The sequence below is a fragment of the Furipterus horrens genome, unplaced genomic scaffold (assembly GCF_987537825.1).
Source record: "Furipterus horrens unplaced genomic scaffold, mFurHor1.1.pri manual_scaffold_1, whole genome shotgun sequence".
NCBI lineage: Eukaryota > Metazoa > Chordata > Mammalia > Chiroptera > Furipteridae > Furipterus > Furipterus horrens.
In genome coordinates, this window is record NW_028327171.1 from 135,988,409 (window position 1) to 136,008,334 (window position 19,926).

At 36.2% G+C, this 19,926-nt stretch overlaps 1 pseudogene; it reads left to right on the plus strand.

Moving 5' to 3' along the window:
• The window catches only part of LOC150021958 (band 4.1-like protein 2 pseudogene), a 191,204-nt pseudogene extending 171,825 nt beyond the window's left edge, over positions 1 to 19,379 (plus strand).
• The last annotated feature ends 547 nt before the right edge of the window (positions 19,380 to 19,926 follow it).

The following is a 19,926-nucleotide window of genomic DNA, read 5'->3' on the forward strand; positions in this document are numbered from 1 at the left end:
GGTTAACTTAAAAATTTATACCTAAAGTTTATTATGTTAATATTGCCTATATTTTATATTTTTACTTTTAAAATTTAACTTTCAATCTCCCTGTAATACAGTGGTTCTCAACCTTCCTAGTGCCACAACCCTATAATACAGTTCCTCATGTTGTGGTGACCCCCAATCATAAAATTATTTTCGTTGCTACTTCATAACTGTAATTTTGCTACTGTTATGAATCATAATGTAAACATCTGATATGCAGAATGTATTTTCATTCATACAAATTGAACATAATTAAAGCACAGTGATTAATCACAAAAACAATATGTAATAATATATGTGTTTTCCGATGGTCTTAGGCGACCCCTGTGAAAGGGTCGTTTGACCCCCAAAGGGGTCAGGACCCACAGGTTGAGAACCTCTGCTGTAATACATTTTGTTGTATGGCTTGAGGTAAGCAGTTAGCATGTAAGTCTTATTGTATTTTGTTTTTGCTCTATGAAGTAGGCTTGTAATAAATAGTTCTTATGAATAAGAGGATATTTTAAAGTAATGGCATAGCTGGTTATACCAGACCTCAATGGGTTGCTGCAGCTTTTGAAAAACTTAGATTTTAAATGGACCAGCATAAGATTTTGGGTTACACTGGAGGTAAGTAGATGATAAATAATATCCCACTAACATTTAATGACTTTGTACAATGTGTCAGGCAGTTGGCTAAATGTTATTTACATATTGTTTATTCTCACAACGTCCCATTGGCTGTATTTTGATGTAAGAGATCATCCTGTGTGGTTTTGAGAACTGTAGCCCAAACCATGAGCTAGGCTCCTGTGAGCTTTGTCAGACTCATGGGAACACCGGGAAAGGTTAAGAGGCAGACATGACTCGAAGGTCACTCAGGAGGTTCCCATGGGAATTGAATTTGAAGAATGCATATTATGCTTTAAAACTTGCTTTGCTTTTCTTATCTCTTAGTTAACTATAAACAGTATGTAGCTAAAAATGTATAAAGCCTTGCACCTGATGTCAGTATGGCGTCAGGATGTTTAACAAACTCTGACACAGAGTGGTCACTGTGTTCTTTACTGTAATCAGTAGCTGTCAACTGTAACCCAAGTGTCTAAAGCTTACTGATGATTCATAAGTATTGACCTTGTATCTCCCTAATCCCCTCCTCAATACAAGTGACCAGGAGAAAACATTCAAAGCACTTCTCTCCACTAAAGAGATTTGCCATTTCTCCTCCCTCCAGACAAAATACAGTGTCCTGGGCAAATTTGTTCTCTCATCCGTGATCCTGAAACCTCTGCTGGACATGGAGTTTCCCACTGAGCTGGGGCATTGGAGGCAGGACAGCCTTATTTTATCATTTTGGTTTTACATATGTGCAGAGATGTTAGTAAATTAGTAAGTTAGTAGCAAGATCAGTAAGCTAGAGAATGTCAGAACTAGTATACAAAAAGCACACACATTTTAAAAATTTTATTTATTGATTTTTGAGGAGGAAAGGAGAGAGAAGGGGGAGAGAAGGAGGGTGGGGACATACAGAAAAAGAGAGAGGGAGGCAGAGACAGAAAAAAAAATTGCCCATTGTTTCACCCATCCATGCATTCATTGGCTGATTCCTGTGTGTGCTCAGACTGCAGATTGAACCTACAACCCTGGCAAATCTGAATGATATACCAATCAGCTGAGCTACCGGGCCAAGGCTGAAGTACATACTTTTAATTTGAAAAATATATATTTTGTTTTACTTTGAGTACTACATGATTAAACTTGTTATTTAAAAACACTACACACTGTAGAACTGTGTAAAGTGAAATATTTAAATACCCTGCTTTTTTTTTTTTTACATATATAGCACATAGTATTCATTCAACAACTCTTTATAGACTGCTTACAATGTTTTAAACACTCTTTTACAGTGTCTGATTTGGTGGAACATTCATTCTTGTATTTTTTGAAACTTGAATTGTTATCTAGGTTTTAAGTTAGCAAAACCTGTTTTGAAGACTTTGCATATCTGTTTCAATCCATATCTCTGTATCTCAGTCTGTCTCCATCTCCATCTCTATTCCTATCTCTAACTGAGCATTGTTATTCTGTTTAATGGCTCCATAATATTTCCTAAATATATGTACTATAACTTATTTAATCACTGATGAAAGTTTAGATAAAATTTTGGTACTGAAAGTATGAAGTTAAATGGCTTGCAGTTATAATGTATAAAAAATGTCAAATCACCTTACAAATATATTTCACCAATTGATGTTTTTCCTCAACCCTGTGGGACAGTTCTTATTTCCATTCATCCCTATAAGGAGTGAATTTTACCAGCCTTTTGAATTTTGCCAATCTGAAGTGTGCAAAATGATGTACATGCATTTATTTAAATTTTCCTAATTCCTTCAAATGCAACCTCATCTTTTCAAACATAAAAATTTTATGGAATGAACTGCAGTGAAGATGATGCAATGGTAGAACTAATTATATTATTTTTCTCCTGCCAGTCCTTCAAAATTGCTCTTCACAATCACTCTTTTCTGCCCTTGGATAAAATCTTGGGTAGGTGTCATAGATTTTCTTGGTCATTTCAGTTTTAGAACATTCTCATCTCAGTAGTTTCAAAAATTCTATGTAGTATATAATACTAACATTAATGCTTGTTATTCATTTAAAAACTTTCTCTCTCTGCTGGAAATCTTCAGCATTGGAGAGGGACATAGTTTATGAAGCTCTTTTCATCCTTCTCTCTTCCCCATTCTCTACCTACTTTTCTATCCCTTGAACAGTTGAGCTTATTGAGGAAAAAGTATTAGGGGGAAAAAAACCACAGTTCTTTAAATTTAGTAGAATTATAATCTCTGGTTAGCACCCACTTGGACACTTTTTTTCTTACTCTTTTTTCTGTGGGATCCTTTTCTCATATCCTTGATATTTCCATGGGAGGGACCCTGCTCCAGCCCCTGGAACCCCAGCAATGCCTCTTCTCCAGCTCCTGAGTTCCCAGTGGTTCACATCTCTGTAGAATCCTTTTTGTGTCTTCAGGTGATTTTTGAGGAGGGGGATCCTCCTTTTAAGTAACATTGTATTAAACTCTATGAGACATATGGGAAAGTACATGATTAAATGTATAATTTCAGGATTTTCCCTAATTGAACCTATTCACATAATCAGATCAAGAAATGGAACCTTTCCAGGCTGAGAAAGAAGTTTGTACTCTGCTCTTTCCCAGAGATGACCATCCTCAAAGTAATCACTGCCTTGACTTATACATAGTTTTGCCTGTTTATCTCTAATAATGCTTTGATCTTAGTGTTTAACTTATTTAGTATAGGGTCAACAGCTCTGTTTGGTTAGTATTTGCATTACACTTTTTTATCTACCCCTTAATTTTCAAACTTTTGTGCCCCTATTTTTAACATGTATGTTTCTGAAGTAATATAGAGTCATATTTTAACATTGTTGCCATTTTTGTTTTGTAATTAGAATATTCAGGATGTTATTTTGCAATGTAATTGTCCATATATCGAGTTTATATCTATCACCTTATTATTTGTTTAAAAGTATTCCAGCTCTTTTGTCTCTCCTCTCACTTGCCTATCGTTTGGTTAACCAAGTGTATTTATTATTCCATTTTAATATTCTATTATGTTGTTAGTTTTATATTATTTTACTACTATTTTTTATTGGTTAACTCTGAGATTACAATAGGCATAACTTGACTTCTTCAAATGTTTTGGAAGTTACTACCTTTTATTCATTCTGAGTAATGCTATATCTTAAAACACTAATTCCATTCAAGCCCTCCTGACTTTGTGTTTTTGGTTTCATATATTTAATTTATATTTCAAATATTTCATGTTGTTTTTTTATGGAATTAATACATACTTTTGCTTACCCACATATTCACCATTTTTATGACACAGTTACATCATTGTTTCTGAATTTCCAAGCCCAGTGTTGTATTCCTTCTGCCTGAAAAAATCCTTTTTGTTCTTTTACCTTTTTTCTAGTTTGTTAATTTTATTGGCTGGCAAGAACATTTATTTCTGCTTTATTATCTGTAAATATTTTTATTTGGCTTCTATTAAGCCTTTGTGAAGTCATTTTATCATTTTCTGGCTTCTATCATTTGTTTTAAGAGCCAGCTTTCAGTTGTAAAGTTGTGTCTTTTAAGACAAATGTTTTTGCTCTTACTTTTCCTGGGTTTTGTGTGATTTTACTATGACATGCTTAGTATAGTTTTCTTTGTATACTTCTTAGAGTTCATGATGCTTCTCGAATCTGTGGCTTGATATCTTACATCAATTCTGCTATCATATTTTCTTATATCATTTCTGTAGCATTCTCTCTCGAAATTTTTGAGACTCAAATGATATTCATGCAAGATCTTTTCATTTGTCTTATGATTTTAAGATCTTTAACTTTTTAATTTTTTTTTCCTCATTGTACTTTAGTGAAGCTATTTTCCATTGGTCTACCTATCTTCTAGAGTATCTATCCTCTTTATAGCTGTTATTAATCTCATCAATTGCAGTCTTAATTTCAATCAAGTGTTTTTCACTGTTAATTAACTAATTCTATCTTAGAGTTTCTCATTTCTTTTGAAAAATTCCCTACATTACCATGTTTTTTCTTGAATACATTTTTTGTTCTTTAAGTTTATATCAAATAACTGAGGTGTCTAAATCGCCTGTACATCTTTCTGTTTTTTTATTTTGTCTCATGCTGTTTCTTGATATACTTGCTTTTTTCTTTTTCTTAAATGTCACGCATTATAAATTAATAATTGTAAAGGGTTTCAGTTATGCTTTATTCTCATAATTCTTATAAAATTTTCTGCTAGGTAGTATGAACCAAGATCAGTATATTTGGAGTTAGTTTTTAAACTATAAATATTTTTCTGTTTCTAGATTGATTTTAATCTTAGAGGGTCATCCTCAAGTGACCCCCAACTAAAATTCTGAAATTTTCCCAAGGGCATCTCCATCTTGGTGGATCTTTATTTAATTTTTCTTTCTTCCACAGGATATGACTGCCCATGAATCTGCCTACCTTCTCAGCTTCTTAGCAGCTGCTTTTCAGCTTCTTTGCCTCTCACTCTGAGCTGCTTAAGAATCAGCAATGCAAAGCCCTGGTTAAGTAGCTCAATTGATTAGAGCATCATTCCAATGTGTCAAGGTCGTGGGTTTGATCTCCGGTCAGGGCACATCAATAAGCAACCAATGGATGCATAAATAAGTGGAACAACAAATCATCTCCCTCTTCCTCTCTCTCACCCCTTTCCTCTCTCTCCCTAACATCAACAAATACATTAAAAAAAAATTAATCAAAAAGAATCAGTGATGCCTTGATTCCAAAGAGGGCTGAACTCTCCTTTCACTCCTGGATCATGGACAGACAAGTTTGGATTTATGGGCATCCCTGAACTTCATGTTTTACTTTTCCTGTTCCACTAATATTTCTAAAAGCTCTGCAAAGATTTTTCTGCCTTAAAACAGCTGCATCTCTCTTTCTCACATTCTTTCTTTTTGCTCTTAGTCTTTCTACCCTCACTGCTGATGAAGGAGAAAAGTGGTAAAGATGTGTGATCAGCTTCACTATCTTTACTTTTTATCTGGAATCTCAGATCCTCAAATTTACACTGTTTTTAAATTTCTCAGATGCCTTTAATTAGATGATTTTTGTATTTTATTCAGCTTCTCTAGTTATTGTTAATGAGTTCAGTGTCCACTATATTCTAGTCTAGACTAACTAAAAGCTCACAGTTCCCTTTTAAGACAATCTTGGTGTTATTCTCTTCTCTGTGGTTGTTTTCTATTGAAGTCAGGAAGGCCTGACCATATTTGAGGTGAAGAGGCACCCCATCCTCACTCACTGAAAGCTATTCAGTCCACACTCTCATCTCTCTCAAGAGAAATTTTCCCTAACACATCTTCAAACTCACCTTTCACACAAACTGGAGATGGACACTTGGTTATTGTGGCAGAACACATTTTTTGGCCAGCACCTTTGCAAATCTTTTCATAGCAATTTTGTTTGAATGATGGATCTTTAATGCCTATTGTTTGGTCTTAGTTTAATGAGTTTCTCTGGAAATTTTGACACAGCAACATCTGCCATTTTGTTGCATATATATTGACTGTTTTAAATTCTTCTCTTTAAATTATCTAGTCATATCCTCTAACAATTTTCTTCTGCTAGCTTTTTGTGTTTTTAAAATTTTTAAGATCACTTTTTTTAAGTATATTTTATTATGTTGTTACAGTAGTTCCAAATTTGTTTCCCTTTGGTCCCCTCTGCCCAGTACCCCCCTTCCCTCCAGCAATCCCACCCCCGCCCCTTTGTTCATGTCCACGGGTTGTGCATATAAGTTCTTTGGCTTCACCCTTTCCTATATTATTCTTAACATCCCCCTGTCTATTTTGTACCAACACATTATGCTTCTTAATCCCTGTACCATTTCCCCATTTCTTCCCCTTCCTCCTCCCAGGAGATAACCCTCCAAATGATCCCCATACCTGATTCTGTTCCTATTCTGCTTTGCTTAGTTGGATTTTGTTTTTATTTTTTAGATTCAGTTGTTGATAGTTGTGAATTTGTTGTAATTTTAGTGTTCATAGTTTTGACCTTCTTTTTTTAAATAAGTTCCTTTGACATTTCATACAATAATGGCTTGGTGATGATGAACTCTTTTAGCTTTACCTTATCTGGGAAGCACTTCATCTACCCTTCCATTCTATATGATAGCTTTGCTGGATAGAGTAATCTTGGTTGTAGGTCCTTGCTTTTCATCACATTGAATACTGCTTGTCTCTCATGTGCCCCAACTGGGGACCTGGCATGCAATCCAGGAATGTGCCCTGACTGGGAATCAAACCAGCGACACTTGGTTCGCAGGCCGACGCTCAATCTACTGAGCTACAGCAGCCAGGGCTCACGTTTGGCATTTTAATCATGTGTCTTCATGTTGCCCCTCTGGATCCATCTCTCCAGGGACTCTCCATGCTTCCTGGACTTGTATGTCTATTTCCTTCACCAAATTTGGGAAGTTTTCCTCCATTATTTTTTTACATAAGTTTCCAATTTCTTGCTCTTTCTCTTCTCCTTCTGGCATGCCCATGATTCGGATGTTGGCATGTTTAAAGTTGTCCCAGAGGTTTCTAAGCCTCTCATCGTTTTTTTCAATTCTTGTTTCCTCATTCTGTACTGGTTGACTTTTTTTCTTCCTTATGTTCCAAATCATTGATTTGAACCCAGGTTTTCTTCCCTTCACTATTGGTTTTGTGTGGATTTTCCTTCGTTTCACTTAGCATAGCCTTCACTTCTCTTATGCATTTGCCATACTCAAGCATATCTGTCAAGCCTGTGAGCATCTTTATTACCAGTGTCTGGAATTCTGCGTCTGTTAGGTTGGCTATCTCCTCATCACTTGGCTCTCCCACTGGAACCTTGATCTGTTCCCTCTTTTGGGCCATACTTCTCTGTCTCCTCATCTTGACAGGCTCCTGTGTTTGTTTACCTCTGTGTCTTAGACAAAGCTGTCACTCCTATTACATTGCAAGGGATGGAGCCTTAGGGATTCATCAGTACTGGGTGACCTGTTTCACCATATTGTGGTGCTGTATGTGGGGGAGGGGTCAGAGAGGGAACAATGCTGCCAGCCAGCACTCGCCCCTTTTCCAGGTACTTCTCCCACTTTCCTATGGGACTGGTGCCTCTCTAGCTGTTGCCCTGGCTGTCATTTCCAGAGTGGGTGGGTCTGCAGATGTTCTAGGACTGTGGGGTCCCTTTAAATAAACAGACTGCTGAGAGACTGCCAGTTTCTGCCTTCACCCAAACCCACACTGGTTTGCACAGTCAGAAGCAATGAGGCTTGATTTTCCCCAGTGCTGGAACCATGAGCTTCGCAGTCTGGTGAGGAGCTGGGAATGCTCCCCAGGTGTCCCTCCTGACTTTTTAAAATGTGTAACTGTGCTTTCCATTGAATTGCTGCCACCGCCAGTTGCCACCACCACACCACGTTTTCTTTGCCCCAGCTCTGCCCCTCCTATCTGTCTGGATGAGTATCTTTTCTTTATATCTTTGTTTGTTGGACTTCCATGCAATTTGACTTTCTGGAACTTCTGGTTGTTTCTGTTTTGAGGTAGCTGTATTCCTTCTTAGTTGTGGAGGGAGATGCAGTGTGTCTATCTATGCCTCCATCTTGGCCGGAAGTCTAAGATCAGTTTTGATGTGTGTCAGGGTGAGACCCCTGTCGATATGTGGCCAAGGCTTAAGATGGAGTTGGGCCTACTTCCGGAGTGTGAATTCCAGATAGCTGATTCAGCACCTGGATTCTGGTAGCTGACACAACAGCTATTATATAACCACTGGTGTAACTAATTCCAATAACTGATGTAATTCTGGGCTAGAAGCCACCTTTCTTTATAGCGGTATATAAGCCTGCTGCCCTGTGCAGTAGACATGAGAGTGTACCACCAACCATCTTGGCCATTCAGCACCAATAAAGCATGCAAAGCCTCCCAAAGACTCCGTGGAAGTTCTTCTTCACCACTGGACCAGAGCCCACCTCACTATTTGGGGGTCTTGGACCCTGCACTCTGTTTTTATCTGATGTTAATTATTTCCAAATATGTTTTTAAGTGTGACATTTATTTTTAACTTTGTAATATTATTTATTATAATATATGTGCAGTAGAGATCTAATTTCCTACTGTTGTTTTTCAAAATGTGTCCCCCTTGTACAAAACCACATAGTAGATAATTTAGTTTATCCTTTTACAAATCATTTAAAGTCCCTCTTTTATCTTAAACTGTATACAATTATTTCCAAAGAAAAGTTAATAGCATCTAAAATAGCAAGATCCTTATCTTTTTTCAATGTTTCTATTTTTTATTTTATTCACTTACTTACCATATTAAACATACAGTGAAAATATTATAGTAATGGTACTTAACATATATCCTGGTATTTTTTTCTCTTTTTTAATCATAATGCTTTTGTACTTTCTCTTTTTAAGTGTTATATCTAATACAACAATGTTAAAATTGATATTTGTCATAGTTTTTGGTAGATGTTTGTTAAATAAGTTTAAGAATGTTCTCATTTATTTCTTAGTATAATTACTTAGCTAGAAGGAGATATTCTGAACTATTGAGAAGAGTTTTGTTTTATTCCTTTTATATCTTAGTAAGAGTTAATTTGTTATTTAATGTTAAATGAGCCTTGAAATTTTTAGAAAATTTATTGGTCTTATTTCTAATATTTCATTTAAGTTTTTATATTTGTGTTTAGAACTAAGAGCAGTAGCTATAGATTTGTGCTTTTTTTTTTTTTTTGTCGTCTTTTGGAATCATTGTAAAGTAAGTTTCAGAGATTGTGCTGGAATGCTTTCTATCTTTTTACTCCTTATTCTCTGAAGTAGATTGTACAACAAAGAAATAATCTTTTTGTTAGCTATCAGGCAATAAAACTGGTTCAGCCCAAAGCCTATTTCAGGGATGAATTGGTATCCATACCTCCACTTTCCTCTGAATATATTTAAATTATATTTTATTTTCCTTTGGGGAATTTTGATGGCTTTTTTCCCCCCAAAATGTCACACATATGATCTGTATTAGAAAATCTGTGAGCACTTGCAGCAATTCCACAAGGTCAAGAAATTGAAAGCACTCATGAAATCCCACAGGATTTTCTATACATTTACTTGTCTTTCCATCTCATTTCTCTTAATACTTATTTTGGTCACATGGAATTTCATTTCCCAGTTATTACTTTTTTACATTAATTATTAATAATTAATTAAGCATAAATTAATTAGAGGGTTCATTTTCTTCACTAATAGTTTTTGTATTTTAGACTTTAAAAAAATGTTTTATTGATTATGCTGTTATAGTTGTCTTAACTTCTTTTCCCTTTGCTTCCCTCCACCCAGCACCACCCCTCAGCAGTCCCACCCCTCTCAGTCCATGTCCATGGGTCATATGTATAAGCTCTTCTCTACATCCCCCTGTTTATTCTTCACCCTTCTACTATGCTTCTTAATTTCTGAACCATTTCCCTCCTTCTCCCTCCTTCCCTCTCACAGCTGACGCCCCTCTACGTGCTTCCCCTATGTATGATTCTGTTCCCACTCTGTTTGTCTGCTTAGTTTGTTTCTATTTTTATTTTTTAGCTTCTGTTGTTGATAGTTGTGATTTTGTTGTCATTTTACTGTTCATAGTTTTGATCTTCTTTATCTTAAATAAGTCCCTTTAACATTTTATATAATAATGACTTGGTGATGGAGAACTCCTTTAGCTTTACCTTGTCTGAGAAGCACTTTCCCTGCCCTTCCATTCTGAATGATAGCTTTGCTGGATAGAGTAGTCTTGGTTGTAGATCTTTGCCTCTCATGGCTTTGAATATTTCCTGCCAGTCCCTTCTTGCCTGCAAAGTTTCTTTTGAGAAATCAGCTGACAGTCTTATAGGTACTCCTTTGTAGGTAATTTCCTTCTTTTTTCTTGCTGCTTTTAAGATTCTCTTTATCCTTAGCTTTTGGCATTTTAATGTGTCTTGGTGTGGTCCTCCTTAGGTCTAGCTTGTTTGGGATTCTCTGTGCTTCCTGGACTTGTAAGTCTATTTCCTTCCCCAAATTAGGAAAGTTTTCCTTCATTATTTTTTCACAAATTTTTTAAATTTCTTGCTGTTTCTCTTCTCCTTCTGGCACCCCTATAGTTTGGATGTTGGCACATTTAAAACTATCCCAGAGGTTCCTAAGCCTCTCCTCATTTTTTAAGAATTCTTGTTTCCTCTTTTGTATTGGTTGTCTGTTTATTTTTCCCTATGTTCCAACTCATTGATTTGAACCCTGGTTTCTTTTCCTTCACCTCTAATTTCATGTGGATTTTCCTTCATTTTACTTAGTATAGCCTTCATTTCTTCTTTGTCATGATTAATTTGTTTCTGTCAAGTCTGTGAGTGTCTTTATCACTAGAACTTTGAACTCTGCATCTGTTAGATTGGTTATCTCATTTGTTAGGTTTGCTATCTCCTCATCCTTTAGTTCTATCAGTGGAACCTTGATCTTCCCCTGCTTTTGGGCTGAACTTCTCCGTCTCCTCACCTTGACAGCTTTCTGTGTTTGCTTCTGTGTTGTGAGTAGAGCCATCACACCTGTTACATTGTAAAGAGGTGGAGCCTTAGGTATTCATCACTGCTGATGACCTCTTTCACCATATTGTGGTGCAGTATGTAGGGGAGGGGTCTGAGAGGGTGCTGTGCTGCCTGCTCATCACTCGCCCCTTTTTCAGGCATTTCTCTTACTTCCCATACTAAACAAGCTGCCTCTGTCAAGAGACCAGCAGTTTCTTCCTCTGCCCCAACCCCCCACTGGCTTTCACAGTTAGAAGCAATGTGGCTCTATTTTCCCCAGCACTGGAACCATGCACTGTGTGATCTGGTCTGGGGCTGGGATCGCTTCAGTGATTTAAGATGTATGACTGTGCTTTTTGTCGCAGCTTCAGTCTCTGTGCCACTAGCTGTGGCACTAACCCATGCAGCTAACTGCACCACTAGTTGCGCCACCGGCTGCTGCTGCCGCCAAGCCCCCAACCTGTAGCCAATGCTCCACACCTCTCTTTCTCCATCCCAGTTCTGCCCCTCCTACTTTTCTGGCTGAAATTTTCTTTTTTATTTCTTTGCTGAATTTCCCTGTAGTTTCAATTTTCTTGATTATTTTTCTTTTTTCTTTTTTTTCGTTTTGAAGTGGTTGTAAATTCCTTCTTAGTTGTGATGGAGACGTAGCGTTTCTATCTATGCCTCCACTTTTGTATTTTATACTTTTTATCTTGAACCATATTTATATGTTTGTGTATGGTCTCATGCAATTTCTTCATTCATAGTCTTTGCATCTTCTAAAATATTCTTATTCCTCACCCCTCATCCCCATATATTTGTATGTAAACTGAGGATAGGATTGCTTAGTTGAGGCTTTTTGTTGTTGTTGTTAGCATTATGGATATATTAATCCATTATGTTCTAACACCCAGATAATGAAAAAGTTGATACAAATTTTATTTTCTTTATTTAATATCTGAAAATATTTTGAGTATTATTTTTGTCCTTAATGATTTAAAATTTCATCCTAGCATTTTTTTTATTTTTATTTTTTTTACTCTCTGGGGAATAAAGATTTTTTTCTGTTGAGCCTGATCCTTCTATTTTAAGGTAATGGTTTTGGAATACTTCTTATCCTCTTTCTACTTTGATTTCCCTTTGTACCCTGGTTGGTTTGGCTCAGTGGATTGAGCGTCGGCCTGCGAGCTAAGTGTCGCTGGTTTGATCTTCCAGTCAGGGCACATCAGAGAAGGAAAACTCTGACTCCAAAAAACCTCCGCTGCCTTGCGGCATACCTCTTCAGGGGAAAGGCTAAGGGAGTAAACCCCGACAGAAAATCCGGAGCCGGAGTCCCTAAGGTGGTTTGACGTTGTAGTCAACACCGGCAACTCCTGCGGCGCACCTGAAGCCAAGCTGTATTGACTCCATCTTTCCCTTGGACCCTTCAGCTGCGAAGAGAGGGGGGGTCTGCTGCATGGGCAACAGCAGAACCTCCATATCACCTTGCCCAGGCTCTGTAGCTTCAGCTTCACTGGAGAGGACACTCCAGCGTCATCGCAAGATGTCGATTCAACACGGGAGGAGACAGATACCGTGTCACTCCCGAGTCGGACTGCACAGCCATTCTCGGCGGTGCAGATAGACTCTTAAGAAGCTACACCATCGTCTCTCGAGATGGACGGCTGCCGACGACTTTGATTTCCAGATTCTAGTAGGTCTAGTTGTACTCTTTCCAGCAATGTGCTTCTGCCAGTTATTCATGTGTGTTGGGGAACTTTTCTCTCCTTCTTATGGTCCGGTGTTACCACAGCCACAATCCTGCCTTTCCACCCTCACTCTCACTGATCCAGCCAGAGGGCAAGGACTACTGCTACCTGCTGCATAGCACACGTGGGAAGGGGCAAGGTGCCCTGGCCTACCTGCTTCAAATGTAGTTCCCAAATTAATCATCATAATAGATATCTCAATAACTTTCTTTTTCTCATATTCATTTATTATACTCTGAGATTTTAAATCCCTGACCCTCTCCTATTTTCATAAAATACCGTTAGACATTTTAATCATGGTTTTCTGAAGTATTTGTTTCTCTGTGTTATATCTTTCAAAACTCTTCAAAAGATTTCTGTTTTGTTGATGGTTCTTTTTGTTGTTTTGCCATTTTCTTATTGATTTTCTTCTCTTTTTATAATCCAGTACATTATTTTATGTCATTTGTAAACAGAGGACTGGCTTTGAAAGCAGTATTTAAAAGGTAAAAATTATGTTAAATACCAGAACACAGCAGAGGGAAGCAGCAGAGAAATAAGATATGGAAACCATGAGATTATACTTCTTTTGTGTGAGTATTGTAAGGGGAGTCTAAGCATGTCCATTATTAATTTTGCCTTTCCGTTATCTTACTTTATTTTCAGTTGTTTTAGCAAAGATTCTTATTTATCTTATCTATGTTGCAACATTTAATATCAGCACAGTCTGTGAAGACAAAATGTCTTGATTATAAGATTACAGTACTGGTAAAAAACATTTTTTTTGAGGCATTTTTATTCACTATGACACATCAATGTGATTATATCTTCTCTAACAAACTATTGAATTCATACTACAGCAAGTCTACTAAGGCATTCTATGTATCAATAAGTTGTAAACAGTACAAAAGGAATCTGCTCAAGAGTACTTGCTCACCAAGGAACTAGACATTTTCTTTTTGTATTTAAAGCCAATAGCAAATTTTTTTCATGCCTCACTTAAAAAAAGAGAAGCTCCTGGGTTTTTAGTTTTATTTGCTTGTTGCCTAATTAACATATTGTAAGAACCAGACACCATTCCCTCTAATGGAATTTTAATCCCCATCTTGTCAAAAATAATGGTAGTGACCTGTGACATTAGGCAAGATTAAGCTAAAGACAAGGAAGAATGTTTCCTGATCTCTGAAAGTAATAGAATCTCATCTAGATGTCTTTAAATGTTGCATAATCATCATCTGGTTGTTTTTAAGGAAGATTGCTATTTCAGTTATGTTCAGTTTAAGTAACTAAGAAACTTGGTCTACACTGTCTTAAGCTGAATTACAGGGGGAACATGGATCCTAGGTCCTATTGCATATTCCATACTCTACTTTATGTCTTTATCTTAACACTCATGTATAGATTGCTATAACAATTCCAGATATTTCATCTGGTTATAACAAAGGCCAGAAGAAGAAATCATCTCTTCCTGTGTCACTTTTCGAGAAGCCCCTCGATTGACTAGCTCAAATGCTTCATTAGCTGGTGCTGGTCAAATGATGGTTTCTAAATCAGTCTCTAGCTGTCTAAGCTCACCATAATTATTATGGTGAGCTTAGACAGAGTAGAATATCAGAAATGGGATCAGGCTTTTCCAACCCATATGTCTTTGTGGAAGTGGGTGGCTCTGTGAATTGAATTAGGTAAAAGAGAGTGAGGATAGAATAGATATTGGATCAGCAACCCAATATGTTAGTGTCCACTGTGTCTTAGTAGTAGAGAAACAAACTAGATTTGAAATTTTTAATTTTTTAGAAATGTTTTTAAGTAGAAACTTTTTCACATTAATTATATTAGAAATATTGTGTACTCTAATAAAATCTAATATGCAATTAATAATGAAGTAGAACATTAGACTTTTTATATTTTGCCTTTGATGGCATTTTAAATGGTGTGGCTTATATAAATTAAATGATAATAAAATATGATAAGCAAACTAGAGCATGAATGCAATGTGTATTATCATGCAATTGATTTTTTATTTTTTGTCCCTTAGATACATGAAACAAGTAAAATATAATGTTCATATTCATAAGTTAACACTTTCACTGTTCACATTTTTATCATTTATTTTCTGATGATGCTCTATATACTTGTATAACATAATTGCATTTGAGATCAAATGTGTCTAGGGAAAATAGTTCATGAAATATATTAAAATGCAAGTATATATATCTTTGATATAAAAATACAACATAATTGGAGATAATTTTTTCTCATTTTTAAACAATCAACAATTACATAGGACACCTAAAGTATACTTGATAAATACCTAGATTTTTTTTCAAGTTTAATGAAGTTTTGAAAAACCTGAAATAGGTTCACTTGAAAAATCTATTATATTTCTATAGTTCTATGATTATTGCTTCTTTTACTAAACACAAGATACTAATTATTTTGGGAAGCATAACGTTTAGACAAAGAAATTTGATTCCACATAAATTTAGTAGTTATCTCTCTAACCCAAATACAAAAATGTACATAGTAATCTTTACTATTGAGTGTATTCCAAACACTACCTGGTACTAAATTTTACTCCCCTGAAATTTAAATTAGGTGCACTCCACTGGGAAGGTGATAATGGTCATTTAGTTTTATTAAAAATAGGTTTTATGGTGGCTAATCTTGTTTCATATCATCTTCAACTTTGTTTTGATTAATATCAATTTGAATAGAATTCAGTGAAGCCTGGAGGAGGTCTGTGATTATGATGACAGAATGCGGCTGTGCTATCAGTGCTGGTATAAATGAATCTGAGGACCAGACTTTGGCAAAAATGACAGGATAATAACATATTTGTCTTTGACATGACAACCACTCATGTCAACTCATCCTGAGAGGCATACTGTAGTTTTCAGAACTAAGGTTTGAAAATAACTAGCAGTAACATAAAGTCATTGCTCTAATGTTGATAATTTACAGGACTAGGAGAATGTTATAGCAAAGATTTCCTTCAAAATATACACCATTTAGCACCTGAGATCTTGCACTTAGGGTAACACTGCTGGCAAATGAAAGCCCATAATTTGTCAGACACTCTTGATGTATATGTACTGTTTTATATAAATCCACAAAGCATGGTGTCTTAAAGTGATTTTATTTTTTTTCCCAGTTGTTTGAGGTAAACTTCACTACTTTGACCCAACCCAAATATGAAGTATGACAAAAACTTTCATATTAATTTCCAAATTCCCATGATGGTAAAGAAACTGAGCCAAGCATAGTCCCTGGTGGGTACACACTATATATATTTTTGAAGCAATGAAAAGAAAATCTCCACTTAAGTGACCTTTAACACAAAATGAGAGAAAACAAATAAATGTCAAGGACCAAAAGAAAGTGAGACATATCATGAGGATGCTACCTTAACAATGAAAATATCTTTATACAGAATTTAAAATGAATGGAGTCATATATCAGGGCTATTAGGGATTGGTGAGAATATATAAATGCATAAAAGAATAAAAAGTAAAATATTAAAAGAAAGAAAATTTAAATGTATATTGAGAGAAGTTATGATATTTTTTAAAAAAAATTTTATTGTAATTATTTCTAAAACATAAGGTATAGATTACACAATTTATTGTAAGATAGAATCAACTGGAGACTTAGGTAAAAATGCTTTACTCTTGGATTGTGATATTTTCTCACCTATTCCAAGCCAATCCTTCTGAGTTTGGCAGAAAATCTATTTTTTTAAGAAGCACATTAGCTATTCTAAAGCAGGGTATGTGCAGATCTGTTTTGAGATTGAGAAACAATGGCCTATGTATAGGAGTTAGGCAGAATTAATTACATTTTTCATGTATTGGAAGTTGGCAACAACAACAACAAAAAAGATATAAGAGTAGTCAGGGAAGAAATGAACAGTAAGAGAGAATTTGAAATAAGGTCCTATCTATGTTATAAACTAAATGTTTATGTCCTCTTACATTCATATGTTGAAGCCTTCCTTTTTCTGGTAGTTTAGTTGGACACACGGATGCAGGTGACAACATCTGAGTGGCTGAGAGTTATATTAGACATGAAAAAACAATGGTATTTCTCTAGTTAAGTCATACATTTTGGGATGTAGGTTTTCTGAGTAAGTGATAAGTACTATATCCAAGCTAGGGCTAATTCATCCATTTCAGAACTATATAATGCTTAATATGATTAGAAATAAGATCACAGTATACTCAGGTAAAAACAAAGTTTTAATTGCCCTCAACTGTCCCAGGACAAAATAGTGTGATCTGTGATTGCTAACCTGAGTGCTGTGGACGCAAATTGGGGGTTAAGTTCTTAAGTATTCCCTAAAATTAGGCTAATGAGCCCTTAAATCATTTGTAGAGGTTATCCTGCATATTAATAATAGAAAATTTGAGGTAAAAGGGTACTCATTATTTTACTTTTTGTTAAATACATTATTCATGTGGGGAAAATGGTACCTTTTACTCTTTGGCCTCAATTCAATTAACAGCATTAATTAAATGTCTATTATGTGTAAATATGCAGCTCTAGGTAATACAAGGACACAATTTTAGATGATCTCATGGAGTAGATAGACTCAAATACCATGAACTATGATAAAAATCAGATGGAGATGTATAGTTTAATGATAGGAGTAAAAACAGCATGTAAAAAGCTCAGAAAAGCATTCTTCACTTGAAGTGATTCTACTAAATGTGAAAGTGAAAAAAAAATTGGAGGAGGTAATCTGATATATGATGTCTGTCTGGAAAAAGTCCAACCATTGTTAATATAACAAAAATGGTACGTGTGACATCATTGTATCCTGGCAGCCAAAGAGAGTGAAATGGAATTCACATGCATGAACAATGATGACTTCCCTGCACTAGTCAGTGGGGGTGGTAGATGCTGTTGAGTGAGCATGTGTACTGTATGACCATCACATGCAAAATGACGGAGCAAGTAGAGCTACAAATTTGAATCAAATTTTATGTTAAGTTTAAACATTTCTACATGGAAGCTATTTGGATGACCCAGAAGGCCACAGCTACAGGCAACTAATAATTGACAGATTCATCATGACAACACACCAGCTCATGCATCACATCTCATGCAGAGTTTTTTAGTGAAACATCAGGTGACTTAGTTCCCCTATAGCCCAGATTTGGTGCCCTGTGACTTCTGGCTTTTCCCAAAACTAAAATCATTTTTGAAAGAGAAGCAATTGAGTTATTTATTTAAACAACTATGATTTCACTACCAGAATCATTGTGCCGCTTGAGGATTTGTATTCAATAGTACATAATAGGAACCTCATTATAGTGGTTTAACCAAAAGACCATTTTATCACATACAATAAGTTCAGAAATAGGTTGTCCAGGATTTGTATGGTGGGTTTATGTTGCCAGCAGTGACTCAGTCTCCTCTTTTTTTTCTACTCAGCTCTTACTGTCACATGGCTTTTACCTTCATGTTTAATCTCACTTAGTATCATCTCCAGCACTGCATCTCTATCCCAGATCAAAAGAGGGAATGACAAAAAAAGCCAAATTCACCTTTTCAGAGAGCTTTGTGTAGTTGGTTTATTTCATGATTTCTGTTTTTCACATGAGGCTATGAGTATAGTGGAGGAGAAGAAGCAGTCAGAGGATGGAAAAGAAGGAAGAGTAATCAAGGAAGAAATGAACTGTAAGGATACATCACCTAGGAGTGGTCCTGGGGAGGTCCATAATGTGGAGCCTGTGACCCAGTCTTTTGAGAGCAGCAGCAGCAGCAGGGAGAGCAAAGAGGAAGATATGGGAGTTATGGCCCCACCACCACATGACAGAGGGCACCATAAAGAAAGAAAAGGAAAAATGTGAAGAAGTGGTAAAAGAATCCAGCTAAGCCTCCCAGGTAGTTGAGAGGGAGGAACCAGTGCCAGAAGTCATCACAGGCAAACAAACAGGTGTCAGTGTAATCACAGTAGAAATAGTGACCCAGGAAAATGTATTTTCCACAGGGATATATGCAGAGAAGACTGTATAGGAAGATAATATTAAGCAAGGTGTAAGTGAAGACACAGAGAGGAGCAACATTAAGTTAACAAAGAGGTGTCACATGCTGACATAGCTGTTCTTTCACAAATTATTTGCTATTCAGAGCCACCTGTGGTAAAGACAGAAATGGTAATAATTTCTAATGCCTCACAAATAACAGAAATCTTTACCAAGGAAGTATCTATTGTTCAAACGGAGGCCAAAACCATCCCATATGAATCTCCACAGATTGATGGCCAGGCGGTTCGTGACTCAGCATATTCCTGACCACACAACACATCATGTCTGATTCTGTGTCAACAACAAAAGCCACACACATCACCAAGACTATAAAAGGTGGAATAATTAAAACAAGAATTGAGACACGCATCATGATCACAAGGGATGTGGATATTGATCATGACCAGGAGTTAGCCCGGGCCATCAGGGAAGCCAGAGAGCAACACACACAGCACTTTGGTCATGAGAATGGTGGTACACAAAGGAACTGAGTTGAATAAAGGGGAAGAATAAGTTAAGAAATTCATTTTTAATGTTTTTTTTTATTGCAAATTAGCCCTGTTATACCCCCTCTCCCTGAAATCATCACACTGTTGCATGTCCATGAGTCCTTTTTCCCTTTTGACTTAATCCCTCCCACTCTAAACTCTTCCTTCACCCCCATAGCTGACATATTTTATACTTATGAGTCTGTCTCTATTTTGCATGTTAGTTCATGAGTGAAATCATGTGGTACTTGTCTTTCTATGACTGGCTTATTTCACTTAGCATAATATTCTCCAGATCCATTTATACTGTGGCAAAGGGTAAAATTTTTTCTTTTTTTATAGCTAAGTAGTATTCCATTGTTCAAATATCCCATAGTTGTTTTATCTGCTAACCAATTTCTTTCTTTATTTTAAATATATTTTATTGATTATGCTATTAAAGTTGTCCCATTTTTTCTCTCGCCCCCCTCCACTTGTATACCCATTCCTTCAAGCAATCGCCCCCTTATTTCATGTCCATGGGTCATGCATATAAGTTCTTCAGCTACTCCATTTCCCAGACTGTTCTTAAC